The sequence below is a fragment of the Myxocyprinus asiaticus genome, chromosome 8, assembly GCF_019703515.2.
Source record: "Myxocyprinus asiaticus isolate MX2 ecotype Aquarium Trade chromosome 8, UBuf_Myxa_2, whole genome shotgun sequence".
In the NCBI taxonomy this organism is placed as follows: Eukaryota; Metazoa; Chordata; class Actinopteri; order Cypriniformes; family Catostomidae; genus Myxocyprinus; species Myxocyprinus asiaticus.
The window spans coordinates 14,861,423-14,877,948 of record NC_059351.1 but is presented as its reverse complement, the minus strand read 5'-3'; positions in this window follow the sequence as shown (position 1 = coordinate 14,877,948).

Genomic DNA, 16,526 nt, shown 5'->3' with positions numbered 1-16,526 from the left:
GAGAGCTCTGAACTGACTTGAAAGCAATCACAGGTAATTATCCAAAAAGCCTGTAATGAAATAATTTTATGACGGAGAACAGCTAATACATTTCAGACAGATTTTCTTTTGAGGATAGAGCTATACACACATGGCATGTCTTGGCAGCATGCACAGGCTCATGCTGACTAATGAAGGTTCTCCCATTTTCTTGAACTGTTTGGATTTACAATCCACATATCGCATCATTATATTACATCGTTATATCTCACACCCACGAACGAACAACCTTAATTATATGATATTAAACAACTGCTTAAAACAATACATTTTAATTCTAACACAGATGAAACAAACCAATTTAGTGCAAGATACATTAAGGCAACAACAGCATCAATATCCAGTAAAAAAAAAAAAAAAAAAAAGCACAAGAAATTAAGAAATAAATGAGTAAAGAAGAAATGGAAGAGAGGTTTGCATGAGTCTGTCATGAGCACAGATAAGTGGGAAAATTCTGTCTCCATGGTAACCCAATTTTCAGTGTCACCACTTTTGTTACCAAACAGACGAGGCTACATTACAAAAAACACACACTCACAGCCCCCTTCACACACAGTCATAATGATTTTTATACTGTACGAACTATAGATTCTGTCCCCTAACCCTACCGCTAAACCTAACCCTCAAAAAAAAAACTTTCTGCATTTTTACATTTTCAATAAAACATAATTTAGTATGTTTTTTAAGCAATTTGAATTATGGGGACACTAGAAATGTCCTCATAAACCACATTTATAGCATAATACCCTTGTAATTACCAGTTTGTAACCTAAAAAAATGTCCTCGTAAACCACTTAATCCCGCCCACACACACACACACACACACACACACACACACACACACACACACACACACACAAACATATATTCCCTCAATAGGGAAGCAGTTATTCACTCTAACAATAGTATTTGTATGACAGTTTTGGCCAAACTTTGATGCATCATAATAGAACAGAACAGTCTCGTCTAATTAGATTATTTAAATCAAAAGTACTTCAAGAACAAACCTTACTATACATCTATCTAACAAACATTTTGAGTCTTAGTGAAGATGAGGACAATTTAAAACAATACACTTAGCTGGTGTTTAATTACTATTGTTTATTTTACTTTTTGCATTTTCAAATAGTATTAATTAATTTTACTCCTAATACATCCTTCCACATCTACACTACCGGTCAAATGTTTTGAAACACTTACTTATTCTTTATTATAATTTTATTTTTCACATTTTAGAATATAGTAAAGTCATCAAAACTATAGAATAACAAATGGAACTATGGGAATTATGTTGTGACTAAACAAAATCCAAAATAAATCAAAACTGTGTTATATTTTAGCATCTTCAAAGTATTCACCCTGTGCCTAGAATTTGCAGAAATGTACGCTTGACATTTTCTCAACCAGCTTCTTGAGGTATCACCCTGGGATGCTTTTTAAACAGTATTGAAGGAGTTCCCATCTATGTTGGTCACTTAGTGGCTGCTTTTCTTTATTATTTGGTCCAAGTCATCAATTTCAAAAACGTATTTTTTTAAATTAAATTTAAATTTTATAATGAAATAAATTAATATGGTGGCACAATTATATTTTTGTCTACAAAATTAATTTCAAACATTTAAGCATACGCCTTCAGATCAAAAGATTTTTAAGATCATGAGAAACATTTCAGGTATGTGCTTCAAAACTTTTGACCAGTAGTGTAACTTTATACACAACACAACAAAAACAAATGCACGCTCCATAACACTCTTATGCACACAAGCATTCATGCATTACTTTACACATAACATGCATTCACACACACATAAACTGAAAATCTCATACTTACACTGTACATGCGCTCATGCTAGAGTAGTGAGGTGTTTATAATGCCTTTAGAATTATCTATATATAGGGTTTAGTTGAATAGTTGTGAACTGATCTTCATCTACAGTAAGTTTGATTTAAAATGAAAACTGTTCTAATTCATAGCAATAGATTAAACAAATAATGCAGAAATACTTTTCCATGTCTTTTTCGAATGCAGTGATCCATTCACTAGAAAAAGTATAAAATAATTTGCGATGTCAGCCATTTTATAGGTTGTCCAAATTTGTTTCATTTATTACATCATTCCCTAATTGATACACGTTGATTATAATGGACAAAATATTTTTGTAATGCAACATACAAAGATAACAAGCACACAGATAAAACATATTTTACTTTGAGGTCATCTCAGGATATTCATGAACACAAATACAATACATTAAAGATGACAAATTTTTAAAAGTTATGAGACAGATTGTTTTATCTTTTACCATATGGTAACTGCATTGAGTCTGAATTCTCTCACTTGTTTTGGATCAATTGTTTTATGTCCAAAATAGTGTGCTATGTGGTTTAGGCTAAAAAGTGGCATGTTGAAAATTATATACTAGATCAGACATTTTTATGAGTTCAGATTTGTTTGAAATTTGTCCTGAGTTTTATACCATCTAGTTACTGTTCTGAGAAAAATGTGACATCTTGTTACCATGCTTATAGGATAATTAATAAGATGAATGAGGTGAGAATTTGAGGACTCTTCCAAATACTAATGAGTAAGAGCAAAAGCAAGATGTATAATATTGCAAAAACTCATTAAGGGCTCAGCATACAGTAACATCCAAGGCTCTGCAGGCATCTTTTGCATTGGACAAAGTAACACTCATGTTTCCAACATAAGCAAAAAATCAATGGCAGAACAAATATAAGAAGCAAGAGTAAATGAGTAAGACAGTATATCTCTGCTCCCCTGACAGAACTTTGTTGCCCATCTCAAGTTTGATTAAGACATACTAGAACATCATGAAGAGGACAATACATTTCATCCACGTCTCTAACCAGTTGCCCTGTAGTGAATCACTATCCCACACTGGCTAAGTAAAATATTAAAAGTAGAATAAGTAAAATGATCAAACTGCAATCATGCCCAACCATTTCTTTAGTTTCAGTATACAAATAATAGGAACTGAGGATGATATGTTTTCAACAGAAAACATGTTCCTTTTAGATTTTTATAGACTGTATATAATAGAATGTCATGTCACACCATGGCTATAATCAGAATAAAATGCTAGCCTTCTAATTACTGTTCAATGTTCTGAATATTCTGTATACAGCCTACAATATATATATATATATATATATATATATATATATATATATATATATATATATATATATATATACAGTATATATAAATTGTACAGAATATTCTGAATACAGCCTGTATATATTCTGTATATATTCTGAATGAACACGATGAATCGGAAAATCGACATGGTGCCTCCTGTCATTCATGTACCTTGAAATCGATGCCATTATGCAGAATTACTGACAAGAATTACTGACACCCCCATCAGACATTTTTGCATCAAATCAACCCTGTTTTCCATTACCTGTGGCGCGACTGAACTTTCGAGACATACTGTAGGATCTAGTGCAATGGAAATTAGGAAGAAATCGCAATCACGTAAATAATGGTAGGCATGATTCAGAGCAGTAGTGTAGTAGGGCATACGCAGGCATACACCGTATGCCCACCTAAATTTCTTAGGATTTTGTGTATGCCCACCTAAAATAAGTGATGACAGCTACGGATGTCCACCAGAACAATGAGTAGTCTTTTGATCTGGAATTGTTTTTCAATCTACTAACGCGATGCCGCAGCACCGTTGAGTGAATTGATTTTAAAATAAAATTGTTTTTATTTTATTTTAAAAAGTGTACAGTGGTTCTCACTAAATGCACACAGAGCTGCAGGAGTGCAACTGATGGCACTGGCAAGACAGACAGTCCGACTAAGGTGATCCACAAATTAGAATGTTAATTTCAGACACAACTGGATATTTGCTAACCAATCATATTTTCAGTTTCGGTAATGGGGCCCGACATTTCCAGCGTCTGATGCACAAGCGTCCCTGGAGTAACCATAAATTGCACTGTAAATTTATTTCCCTGCTAAACATAACTGTATATACAGTTGACGTCAGAAGTTTACATACACTTTGGTTGAAGTCATTAAAACTCATTTTTTAACCACTCCACAGATTTCATATTAGCAAACTATAGTTTTGGCAAGTTGTTCAGGACATCTACTTTGTGCATGACATGAGTAATTTTTCAAACAATTGTTTACAGACAGATTTGTTTTAATTGACTATATCACAATTCCAGTGTGTCAGAAGTTTAAATACACTAATTTAACTGTGCTTTTAAGTAGCTTGGAAAATTCCAGAAAAGGATGTCAAGCCTTTAGACAATTAGCTTCTGATAGGAGGTGTACCTGTGGATGTATTTTAAGGCCTGCCTCTAAACTCAGTGCCTCTTTGCTTGACATCATTTGAAAATCAAAATAAATCAGCCAAGACCTCAGAAAAAAAAAACTGTGGACCTCCACAAATCTGGTTCATCCTTGGAGCAATTTCCAAATGCCTGAAGGTACCACGTTCATCTGTTTAAACAATATAACGCAAGTATAAACACCATAGGACCACGTAGCCATCATTCCGCTCAGGAGGGAGATGCATTCTGTCTCCTAGAGATGAACGTAGTTTGGTGCAAAAATTGCAAATCAATCCCAGAACAACAGCAAAGAACCTTGTGAAGATGCTGGAGGAAACAGGGTAGACAAGTATCCATATCCACAGTAAAACGAGTCCTATATCGAAATAAACTGAATGGCTGCTCAGCAAGGAAGAAGCCACTGCTCCAAAACCACCATAAAAAAGCCAGACTACAGTTTGTAAGTGCACATGGGGACAAAGATCTTACTATTTGGAGAAATGTCCTCTAATGAAACAAAAATTGAACTGTTTGGCCATAATGACCATCGTTATGTTTGGAGGAAAAAGGGTGAGGCTTGCAAGCCGAAGAACACCATCCCAACCATGAGTCATGGGGGTGGAAGCATCATGTCATGGGGGTGCTTTGCTGCAGGAGGGACTGATGCACTTTACAAAATAGATGGAATCATGAGGAAAATTATGTGGATATACTGAAGCAACATCTCAAGACATCAGCCAGGAAGTTAAAGCTCGGTCGCAAATGGGTCTTCCAAATGGACAATGACCCCAAGCATACCTCCAAATTTTTGGCAAAATGGCTTAAAGACAACAAAGTCAAGGTATTGGAGTGGCCATCACAAAGCCCTGACCTCAATCCGATAGAAAATGTGTGGGAAGAACTGAAAAAGCATGTGCGAGCAAGGAGGCCTTCAAACCTGACTCAGTTACACCAGTTCTGTCTGGAGGAATGGGCCAAAATTCCAGCAAGAGAAGCTTGTGGAAGGCTACCCAAAACGTTCGACCCAAGTTAAACAATTTAAAGACAATGCTACCAAATACTAACAAAGTATATATAAACTTCTGTCTCACTGGGAATGTGATGAAAGAAATAAAAGCTGAAATAAATAATTCTCTCTACTATTATTCTGACATTTCACATTCTTAAAATAAAGTAGTGATCCTAACTGACCTAAGACAGAGAATGTTTTCTAAAATTAAATGTCAGGAATTGTGAAAAACGGAAAATGTATTTGGTTAAGGTGTATATAAACTTCTGACTTCAACTGTGTGTGTGTGTGTATATATATATATATATATATATATATATATATATATATATATATATATATATATATATATATATATATATTCAAATTTAACTTATGCGATTAAACTTTGTGAGAATACTGCAGGATACTGCACCCCTGCTAGTTTTTTTTTTTTTTGTTTTTTTTTTTTGCCGTTTACTGCTGTTGGTGGTGCCTTTTTCTCATGATATCAAATAATTTCAATTTATATTTCTAAATAAGAACACAATTTCAATATACGCAGAAAAGCACATAATAGTACACAAATAAAACAAATAACCATACATTTTTATGTAAGCTATATATGGTAATACAAGATAACGTGTTAAAGTGAACATTACTACACTCATATTAGCTACAACGCTTAACAGTTTATTGCGTATTATTAATTAGTTTATTAGCTAGAGCAGTGTTTCCCAACCACTGTGCCGCGGCACACTAGTGTGCCGTGAAAGACTGTCAGGTGTGCCGTGGGAAATTATCAAACTGCACAAAATAAATAAATGCATGAAAAAAAGAAAAACAATTTCAGGGATCCAAACTCCTCACCTTTCGGAGAAATTCGCCGTTTTGAAACCAAAATCGGTCACTTTTGTGATTGTGAAGAGCAATGATTAATGTGAAAAAGTGAGTGATATTTATACGCGTTAAGGGTCTTTCACATGACGCGTCAGCGCTGCAGAATACATTGAAGTCTATGAAGTGACGCCACTTTACACCAAAGTGTTTTTCACACACACGTTTTTGCTTCACCAATAATGTCTTTGAGAGTACTAAGCAACAAGAAATATTTCAAAACTGTCCAAATTTGTGAAGAGATATTGAATGTCTCATAATTTCTTTTAATTAAATATTACCTTATCGTTAACGAATATCAGAGACCCCAGTTATTGAACTAATTTAAATTCACCAAGAAAAGACCTAAACGAGTCCTTTTATTACTTTCTGCTATCAAAGCAACTGCAAGCTTTTTTTCTCTTTTCCAAATACATGTTTTCAATGTTTATTGTGCACACCTCCCACTTTTGTACGTGACAAACTGGTAAAATCGCCCCTCTGTGATGCTTTCTGCAACTCTTGTCATGTGGAGGGCAATGCGGCTCTTGACGCTGGCGTTGAACGGAGCATTGACGCTTCGACTCATGTGAAATGCGCTTTACAATGACGAAAGAACATTATTGAAACTCAAAATTATTATTATTTATCTATTATTGTGGTCTTTTCTGATAAAAGCCATGCTCAGCAGTTTAAATAGGCTACTGTAGGAAAATGATACTGTAGATCTGCTTTGTGTATTATTAGACTATTATTGTTGTCTTTTTGGATGAAAAATAATGCTCAGACTGAAGGAAGACTATAGATCTGCTTTGTTCTTTTAATGCTTAAACACTATAAAGTCTCTTGGTAGATTTCAGTCATGAATAACTCAAAATGATTCACTGACTCATTCATAGCACATAAGACGCTCATTTGTCGCCACCTAGTGACATTTCCAGAAGGGGTCACTGAACTAATCAGTTAATAAAATTAAACAAATTTGTGAAACAGAAGCAAGCCTCACCAAAATACTCTTTATTTTGCAGCAAATTCTGCACAATTTTAAACTTGAATAAACTTGAATCACTAAAATGGCTGGAACTGGTGCTTTTAGCTTATTCTTTAAAAAGAAAAAGAAAAATATCAGCAGAAAAAATGTTTGTGGACCAGTGATTGTCTTACCTTTTTCACCCCTCATGAGTTTGCATCCCTGTAATTTGTTGTGGCATTGAAAGAACAAATCTACAAATTAGAAAAGAAGCAAATTTGTTGTTTTTTCAATACCCATTTTGCGCTCTTGCCACCTGTGACATCACACAGCGTAGCCTACCTATGTGACTTGTTTTTTTTTTATTTATTTATTTATTTTTTGCATAGCGAATTTCAAACATTACAAGTAAACACGCTACTACGATGGACAGAAAACATGGACAAGTTCTTGAAAATGAAAAATATTGACGATGGTTAGCCTGTGTGGGATAGTGGTGTGCCGTAGAATTTTTAGTGGTAAAAAGTGTGCCGTGGCAGAAAAAAAGTTGGGAAACACTGAGTTAGAGTAATAATAAAGTATTAACAATTTTCACAGTAGCTTCATAAAAGGAACATTAATGACACCTATTAATTTAAATACATATTTAACATCAAGTTACCATATGGTTCTTAGCAGTGTACTCTACACCATGCCAGCAAGAAACGTACCCTGATATACATTTTGTAAGTTTATGTGGGATTGTAATTACAACAGTCATCTTTTTTATTTAATGGAAAAAAAATTCTTACACATTTGACATATATACTGTATATAAATATAAATTAATTTTAGAGATCGGGTACATGTGTTTTGGGTTGGGTCTTTCATAAATTCACTGTATGCCCACCGCTTCAGACACAACTACACCACTGATTCAGAGGTTGCATTTTTGCTCTAAAATTAAACTTAGGGGTATGGTTAATAAAATATGCATTCCTGTTGACTGTATGACATCATCAACTAAAAATACCACTTGCTTTTGGCTCCACCCTGTGGACATTTCACCCGAAAACTGGTCAACAGCACTTCCAGCTTCGGCCACTGGGGGCAGGGGTTTGAATTTTGGTAAGCACAGACCAATTTCAGCAGCAGATCTTTACACCTTCTGTCGCCGAATTCACAGTGTGACCAGTCTGGAAAAGAAAATAGCTTGTAATAAAGTATGCATCATGCAATGATAAACATTTCCAACAGCATTATGCTAAATTTATGTCACATGAACTTATCACAAAGCATGTTTAAAGGTGCTACATGTAAGATTGACAACAAGCATTTGAAATGAGTACTGCAGTCCAAATTCAAAATATTGGAAAGTTGTCTGCCCCACCCCAGACTCAAAGCTCATGCGGACAACAGGAACGAGCGAAACTGAAAATGTCAAGCGACGAGCTTTACACTGTAAGTTGATCAGCTAATATATATGTTTGCAATGTTTTTATTGTTTGCAAATTATAAACCAACTCATGTGGATTTTTTCGTGATACAGTTCGTTTGCTGGCTTCCATGGCTGCAGCACGCAGTCCAAAACATAAAGAGAAATTCCAGCCTGGAATGGAAACTTAAAAGTAGAATATACTGGCTGTAGCATTGTTTTCGGAGAAGCCAGTATTTCAGCTTAGCCTGTTTCCTAATTCTCTAATGACATATTATGGTCATTTTATGATTTAGTACAGTAAAAATATTACATATAGCACCTTTAATACAGCAAGTGGCACCCAGTTATCATCTCAGAAATGTAGTTCTTTTGCATTTTTAAGTTTGTGTAATAATTTGTTAACCTTTGCCAGCTGATCAAATAATGAGTCAAGATAAAGATGTTAAAAAAAGTAACACAGGAAAATGAAGGTCGACATGAGTTCGCTCTTGTATACTGTATATTTTGGCAAATATAATTGGTCATCTGGGTATTCTTTTCATACAGAAAATTTGCAATACTATGCACAGTATACAGTACAGTGCATACGATGTACTGCAGAAAGTGCAAGAGTAGTTTGGTTGTATGCTATTCCAAACATAGCCCATTTTGTTTCTTGGAATTACCCTGAAAAATGTGATTACACCCACTGTTTCAATGAATCATTAATAAAACTGATTCAGCAAATACTCAGTGTTGCTGTTTAATATTTTTTCAATAAAGTTATATCAGTTTATATCAGGCTGTTTATTGTCAATTGTGAAAATGCATTTAGTTTTCTGCCTCAAACTTGCAAAATATGTGACACAAAGTGAGGACAGATTTGAAACATTGAAAAATTTAAAAGTTTAAATAATTTTCAACAGAATATGCAGTAATTGTCATTAATATTTATTATTATTATTATTATTATTATTATTATTATTATAATTATTATTATTATTTTTACACAATTGTTGAGAATTATAGTTTGGCTCACAAACCAGCTCTTATGTTACACTCCACGTTCTGAGTACCAAGATCTTTAATAACTGTTATCAAGGTCATTGGAAGCCAATACAACATATTTGAGCCCATGACATGCAACACAAAAGTGAGTTCATGAAAGCTTAAACCCACTCCCTCTGTGTGTGTAAATCATTGAGGTGTGTGACACTAACTTGAATGATCTACATTCCCACAAGCCCAGTGGCTGTGCTCTTTAGCCATTAGGCGAGAGGAAGTGCAGAGGGACATTTGTAAAAGTCAGCGAGTCATTAAAATGAGGGAGGAGACACATTGTTCTGTCTGAAAATGATTTATTTCAAAACATTTAGATGTAAGGGGGGTTTGTGCAATGGTTTAAGTGTGTAAGCACACTTAGCTGTAGTTTGGGGACACATTTTTCCCCAGTAGTTAGTTCAATATGACAAAACCTCCCTTTAGGGATGTCCTCATCTCAAAAAGTTATTCATAAATAAAATATAGAATTTTTATATTCTAAAAATACAAAAACATTTCTTTTAGGGGAAGAGTTAGGTTTTAGGTTATAGTTAGTCTATTGTAATTATAATTATTTTTATATAAAACAATAGAAGTCTATGATGTGTTCTCATTTTGGTAGCCATTCAAGTGTAATCTACTAGTTTGAGATTGCATGGATAGCTTCATGAAGCTGAGTGGCTCACCGTAACGAGCATGTGCTTTGCTCAACAGTTTCTGTTCTGACAGTTTTACTCTGAGCCAGTATCTGGAGCATGCGTGGGATTAACACATACTCTGACGCAGCACACACATGGTGTCCTGTATATGCCACAGCACCGACAACAGCCAGGAACAACACACACATACACATTCTGATAAACAGGCTATTATTCCACTATTTAATTTCATGTAGGTCCATACATTAATGGCACTTTGTATGTGTTTCAGTGAACAATATGGCAAGGACACTTCTTGTAGAGTATGTCTTTAATACATATATCTTTGAGTGTGTACTGTATGTCAGAACTTTCCTCTCTCTATATATATGTGCATGAGCAGTATGTTCATATAACAGTTTTGTTGTGGTGGTTAACAGCAGAGTTCTGCTTTGGGCTTCTTGGTTGTATTTTATAACCTACTTCGGATATCTGAGTTGGACAGTTTTTCCCCAAAGTGCTGGGTTCCTGACTTTTCTAACTCAAACTTTTCCAAAAGAGTTTTTACAGTGTGCACAAATGTTGTCTTAAAGGAACAGAATAGAAAGATCCAGCCCAATCTCATGAGAAGTCGTAATAATAGTAAGAGTTGGACAAATTAACTTGTACAAAAATGTTCAACTTTTACTCTCATAGAGAAAAATGTACGAACCAGCGAATTAAGTTTTTACGACATCAGTTTAACCCCTGACCCAAACCCTAAATTAATTTTAACCTTTTTAATTATTTTTTTAATAGAAAAAATAATTGTTGTTTACCATGGAAGACAAAGAAACTAGGGGTTTGAACCAGCCGTGCTTACGATTTTTCCAAAGTTTAACCATGAACCCAAACCCTAAACCTATAAGCCTAAACTAAAGTCAAATCCCTTACCCAAACCTTAAACCTGACCATGCCTTTAATAAGAAAGTAACTTTTGTGAACCCTGGAAGAAAGAAAACACTGGAGTTTGTAATGAGACAAGAGAAACGTATCGTATTACATACAGTACATCAGTTATTTGTATTGCATAAATAAATATGTGTTTTATATATGTTAAATATGACCAGGACGTTTCCCTTAAACACATTTCATGAGAATCACCAAAAGAGGTACTTAAGGTAACAATTGTGTTACTACATTTTACCAAGTAGAGTCTATAACAGATATACAGTCATTGAATTGTAACCAATAAATGAATGAAAAAAGGTTTCAAGAACATTACAACTACCTTCAATCAACAATATCCCCACGCATGCACAACTTTGGAGGGTGCCGTTTGTTGTTTGATAGATGTGGGTAGTGAGAGTGCAGTGACTGACAGTGTCAAACCAGCATTTCCTACACTGCAGTCTCTAAGTTTACACCATTGGTTACCAGTCATTGTCTCTCTCTTTCTCTACATAAGAATGACTAAGATTATCATCTGCATAGGCTATACTCCTTGGTGACACCACTCCTACACCACTCCTTGGTGGCAAAACTGACATGGTAAAAAGAGAGAGACCTAACATTATGAATACATTGGCTACAATCTAAGAAGCAAATGTTGTGAATGTTAGAAGTTGTACGAAGAACAAATAATACCTGGCAAACAAATAGACAGACATGTGGATGTACAAACAGAATAACAGGAATAAGCAGAAAAGGCAAAATGAACAAAACAAAATATAACAGATGGACTGATCAGAGTAACACAAAGATAGAAAGGCTGGGAGTATGTGCAATAATAAACATTTGCCAACTGTTAGCAAGAGATCAAATAGAAAAATAAGGGTTCAAATGTCTGGGTCCACTTGTGAAAATACTTCTGTTTTGCATTTATCTAATTTAATACAGGTTTTATTATGAACATTCCAATTTGAGTTTCTTAGTACTTGGTTTGTCCCCCTTTTGCTTTAATGTCAGCAATATATATTCTCAAGCTGAAGAGGCCAATTCAAACAACTCCTGTTGAAGTGAGAAAATGTATTTAAATAAAATTGACTCATTTGAGCTCACAGGCCTTCATTCGGGTTCACAAGGTTAAAAGAAAACATCTACAGAGCAGTTATTTGAACACAAACATGGGTAAGCTTCAGCCAGTGAAATGAACAGGGTAATCTTTAGCCACCAATCAGAATACACCAATCTTAACTGCACCAATTAGACAGTTAATTAGAGAACAGGCCAATAGGAAAACCACACTCCATTGCACATCATAAAAAAATAATTCACAAAGAACAGTTATGCACACCACTTTTAAATACAGTAAAAAGTTACTACATATCACAGTCCAATACAAAAGGGAAAAAATATTAAATCATAATAATAATTCTTTCATTACCAACTCTTCATTCATTACTAGAGGAGATACAATTTTAAATATAAAATCTATCCTCATCACCCTCCCTTTTCTTCCTAATATAGTCAGTGCTTTTACAGAAGGTTGTATCAGTTCAATGCCCCAAATCAAAAAGGAAGACATACTGTAGGGTGGTTAAATTCCTTAAAGTTCCTTGCCACAGGGTCGGTCAAATCCCCTCTTCTAATTGCACTTCTATGTTCTGTGATGCAGTCTTTAAGGGGGGCAGGAAGTTAATATGTACTAGAGCTGTCTTGGATTACACAAGTTTGGGCAAAACCTGATGATCCTATTATCCAGCATGATTTGAGAATTTTCCAAAAGGTCCGTTCTGTATAACCTAGTCTTAAATCCAAATATATTTTCAACATGTTCCCTTCACACAAATACAGCACAAGTACAGCCATGTAATATATTCCACCAGAGGGCATCAGGGTAATCTTAAGAATGCATCTTTTTGGGTTTTTGGAGAATGCACATTTGTTCTGAAAATGACTCATCTAGATCGAGTTTCAGTGCAAATCAAACAAAAGGGCCATTCTTATTGTAGAAGGGATAGTTCACCCATAAGGGAAGATTAATTTTCTCATCCTCATCTTGTTCCACACCCATATGACTTTCTTTAGGCAGTGTTAGCATTAGTCACCTTTCACTTTCATTGCAACAAAAGTTAATGGGACTGTGGCTGTCAATCCTAAACATTCTGCCTATACATATCCATAATTTACATTTGTGGTGAACTATTCCTATAATCCTAAATAAGAAAAAGATTCAGCAACAGTAATTTTATTCAAAAATATGAATGAAATTACTGGAGAAAAATGAGCTACATTGCTTCTAAATGTTCAGAGTTCCCCTTCTGTCACTCACTCGAAGTTTTGTCGATGTAGTGACACTAGGGGTCGCCCTTGGGAGCCCCAAACACCTCAGATCTTTGAGAAAAGGCCAATGAGAATTGGCGAGTGGAATAAAAGGAGCTGGCTTGCAACCACTCATTCAGATTTTTTCTTTGGGGGCGAGTGGTTGTGTGTCAGCAAGCTGTCTTCTACTACCGGTCCATTCACCTCCCAAGAAGCGTTTGCTGTTAGATATACGGTGCATTCCAGCGGCTTTTCTCTCCTTCTGCACAGATCTGTGCAGATTACGCCCCTGGGCGCTTCGACAGCGCTAAGAGAGTTTATATTCCTGAAAAGAGTATATTTTCTTTATTTGAGCAAACACATTGACGTGAACGTCTTTTTAAAGATGCGTCTTTTTCAAGATGCCTTTCCATCTTTGTGTGATTCCTGGATGCGGTCGCTATCTCTCCGCTTCCGACGGCCACGGGTGCTGCCTCACGTGTATGGGTCGTAATCACACTGAGGCAGCGTTTGTGGATGGTTCATGTTCTTATTGCGAGAATATGACCTTGGCAACATTGCGGTCACGACTTTCCTTCTTCCGGGGGAAAGCCACTCTAACCGCAACCCACGCCGTGCCTTCTACCTCCGGGTACGAGGCCGGCCCGTCTGGCACTGAAGGTGATTTGGGGGCTTCAATTGGCGCTGCTCCGCCAGGTAAATCCCCGCGGACCTCCCGTTCCCCAGCACGCTCGTTTGCCCTCGGCGAGTTCCGAGAGGAGACCAGCTCGCCCCAGGGCCAGCTTAGTGTCCCTTTCGGAGCTCTGGAGTGGGATGAGTGCACGATCACTGCATCGGAGAGCGTACTGGCGATGTCAGATGCCGAGGACTGGACTGGGCTGCCACCTTTGGGTCGGCCCACCCAGTCTGAGGCTGACGATGAGTTGACCGCCATGCTTGCCCGGGCCGCCGTGTGTGTCGGGTTGGAGTGGAACCTTCCACCCTCCCCTGATCCCTTGTGGCTAGATGATTGGTTCCTGGGTTCGGGGTGCCGCTCACAGCCACGCCCCCCCCCCCCCCGGTCCCTTTCTTCCCGGAAGTGCACGACGAGCTGACGAGGTCGTGGAGGGCACCTTTTTTTCTGCCCGAAACCGACATCCCAGCTCATCTGTGGGGCAGCCCACGGGTATACGGAGGTCCCTCAGGTGGATAAGGCGGTTGCGGTGCACCTGTTCCTGCAAAGCGCAGCCACCTGGCGGGATCGCCCGGCACTCCCTTCCAAGGCCTGTAGGACGACGTCGTCTCTGACGGCCAAAGCCTACAGCGCCGCTGGTCAGGCCACCTCTGCCCTGCATGCCATGGCCCTCCTGCAAGTACATCAGGCCAAGGCACTAAAGGAACTGCACGTGGGTAGTCCTGATCCCGATGTGATGCAGGAGCTGTGCTCGGCGACTGACCTCGCCTTCCGGATGATGGAGGTCACGGCGCGAGCACTCGGGCAGGCGATGTCCACCCTCGTGGTCCAGGAACGCCACCTTTGGCTGAATCTGGTCGAGATGAGGGACGCGGACAAGGTTCGCTTTCTCAACGCCCCCATCTCCTAGATCGGCCTATTCGGCAACACCGTCGAGGACTTCGCCCAGCAGTTCTCGGCGGTGAGGAAGCAGACGGAGGCTATACAACACATCGTGCCCCGGCACGGCTCAAGATCCCGTATCCTGTCTGCTCGCCAAGGGCGTCCCCCTGCGGCGGCGAAAGCCCAGGCGGCTCCGCCTCAGCCCGAGCCCAGTTCTCGGCCCCAGCATAGAGCCCCCCGCATGAAGCTGATGCCCCCCGCCTCACGGGCCGGCACGAGGACCCAGAAGGCTCCTAAGCGCCCCTGAGATGGACGACCCAGGGAGCGAGATGTCTGCTGCAAACCCAGAGCTTGTATCCAGACCACTCCATCCCCTGGTGGAGGGCCGGGAGGTAAATCCTTGGTTTCCTTTTCTTTTATGTTCGCCACACCCCGAACGGGCTGCGGTACCCACATTCTCAATAAAAGAGCATTTTCCTCACTCCCTGGGTCACATAGCCAGTGTTTACGACTGCCGTTATCACGGCAACCAGGCACTGAGCACCTGCGACTTACATGCTGCGAACACAGGCCCCCCGCCTTCGCGCGTCTAGTCGCACCACACCCATGGCCAGGTGGTTGTGACGGACTACGAGGACAGCCAAAAAGTCCCTCCTCCCCCATCGCCAACCCTCCCGACGCTGGGTACATGGAGCAAAGTAAGTGCTTCGAGGGTCCCCTCAGCGCAGCCACGAGTTTGAGACGAAGTGAGGCTCCTCGACGTGGCATTCCCTGCTCCCTCCTGCCACGAGGCACCACCCACAAATATGTGAAACGCGATCGTGCCCCTCTCCCGGAGCTTGGATGCGTGGCTAGCACTTTCTAATCTGTCACGTCGGTTGGCCAGGACCATCCGACTCAGCTATGTGATTCAGTTCACCAGGTGCCCACCCGGTTCAGCGGCGTCCGCTTCACTTCAGTGAACGGCGAGAACGCCACCACCTTGTGTGCGGAGATCACGACCCTTCTGCACAAGGGCGCAATAGAGCCTGTCCCTCCAGCTGAGATGAAGAAAGGGTTTTACAGCCCTTACTTCATCATACTGAAGAAAGGCGCTGGGAACTGCGAATTCTGAACCGTGCCTTGCACAGACTCGCTGACGCCAAAGCACATTTTGGCAAGTGTCCGGCATCAAGATTGGTTCGCGGTGGTAGACCTGAAGGATGCGTACTTTCATGTCTCGGTTCTACCTCGGTTCTACACAGACCCTTCCTGTGGTTTGCTTTCGATGGCCAGGCGTATCAGTACAAGGTCCTCCCCTTCAGCCTGTCCCTGTCCCCTCATGTCTTCACGAAAGTCGCAGAGGTAGCTCTTGCCCCGTTAAGGGAAGTTGGCGTTCGCATACTCAACTACCTCGACGACTGGCTGATTCTAGCTCACTCTTGAGAGTTGCTGTGCTCACACAGGGACCTCGTGCTCAGGCACCTCAG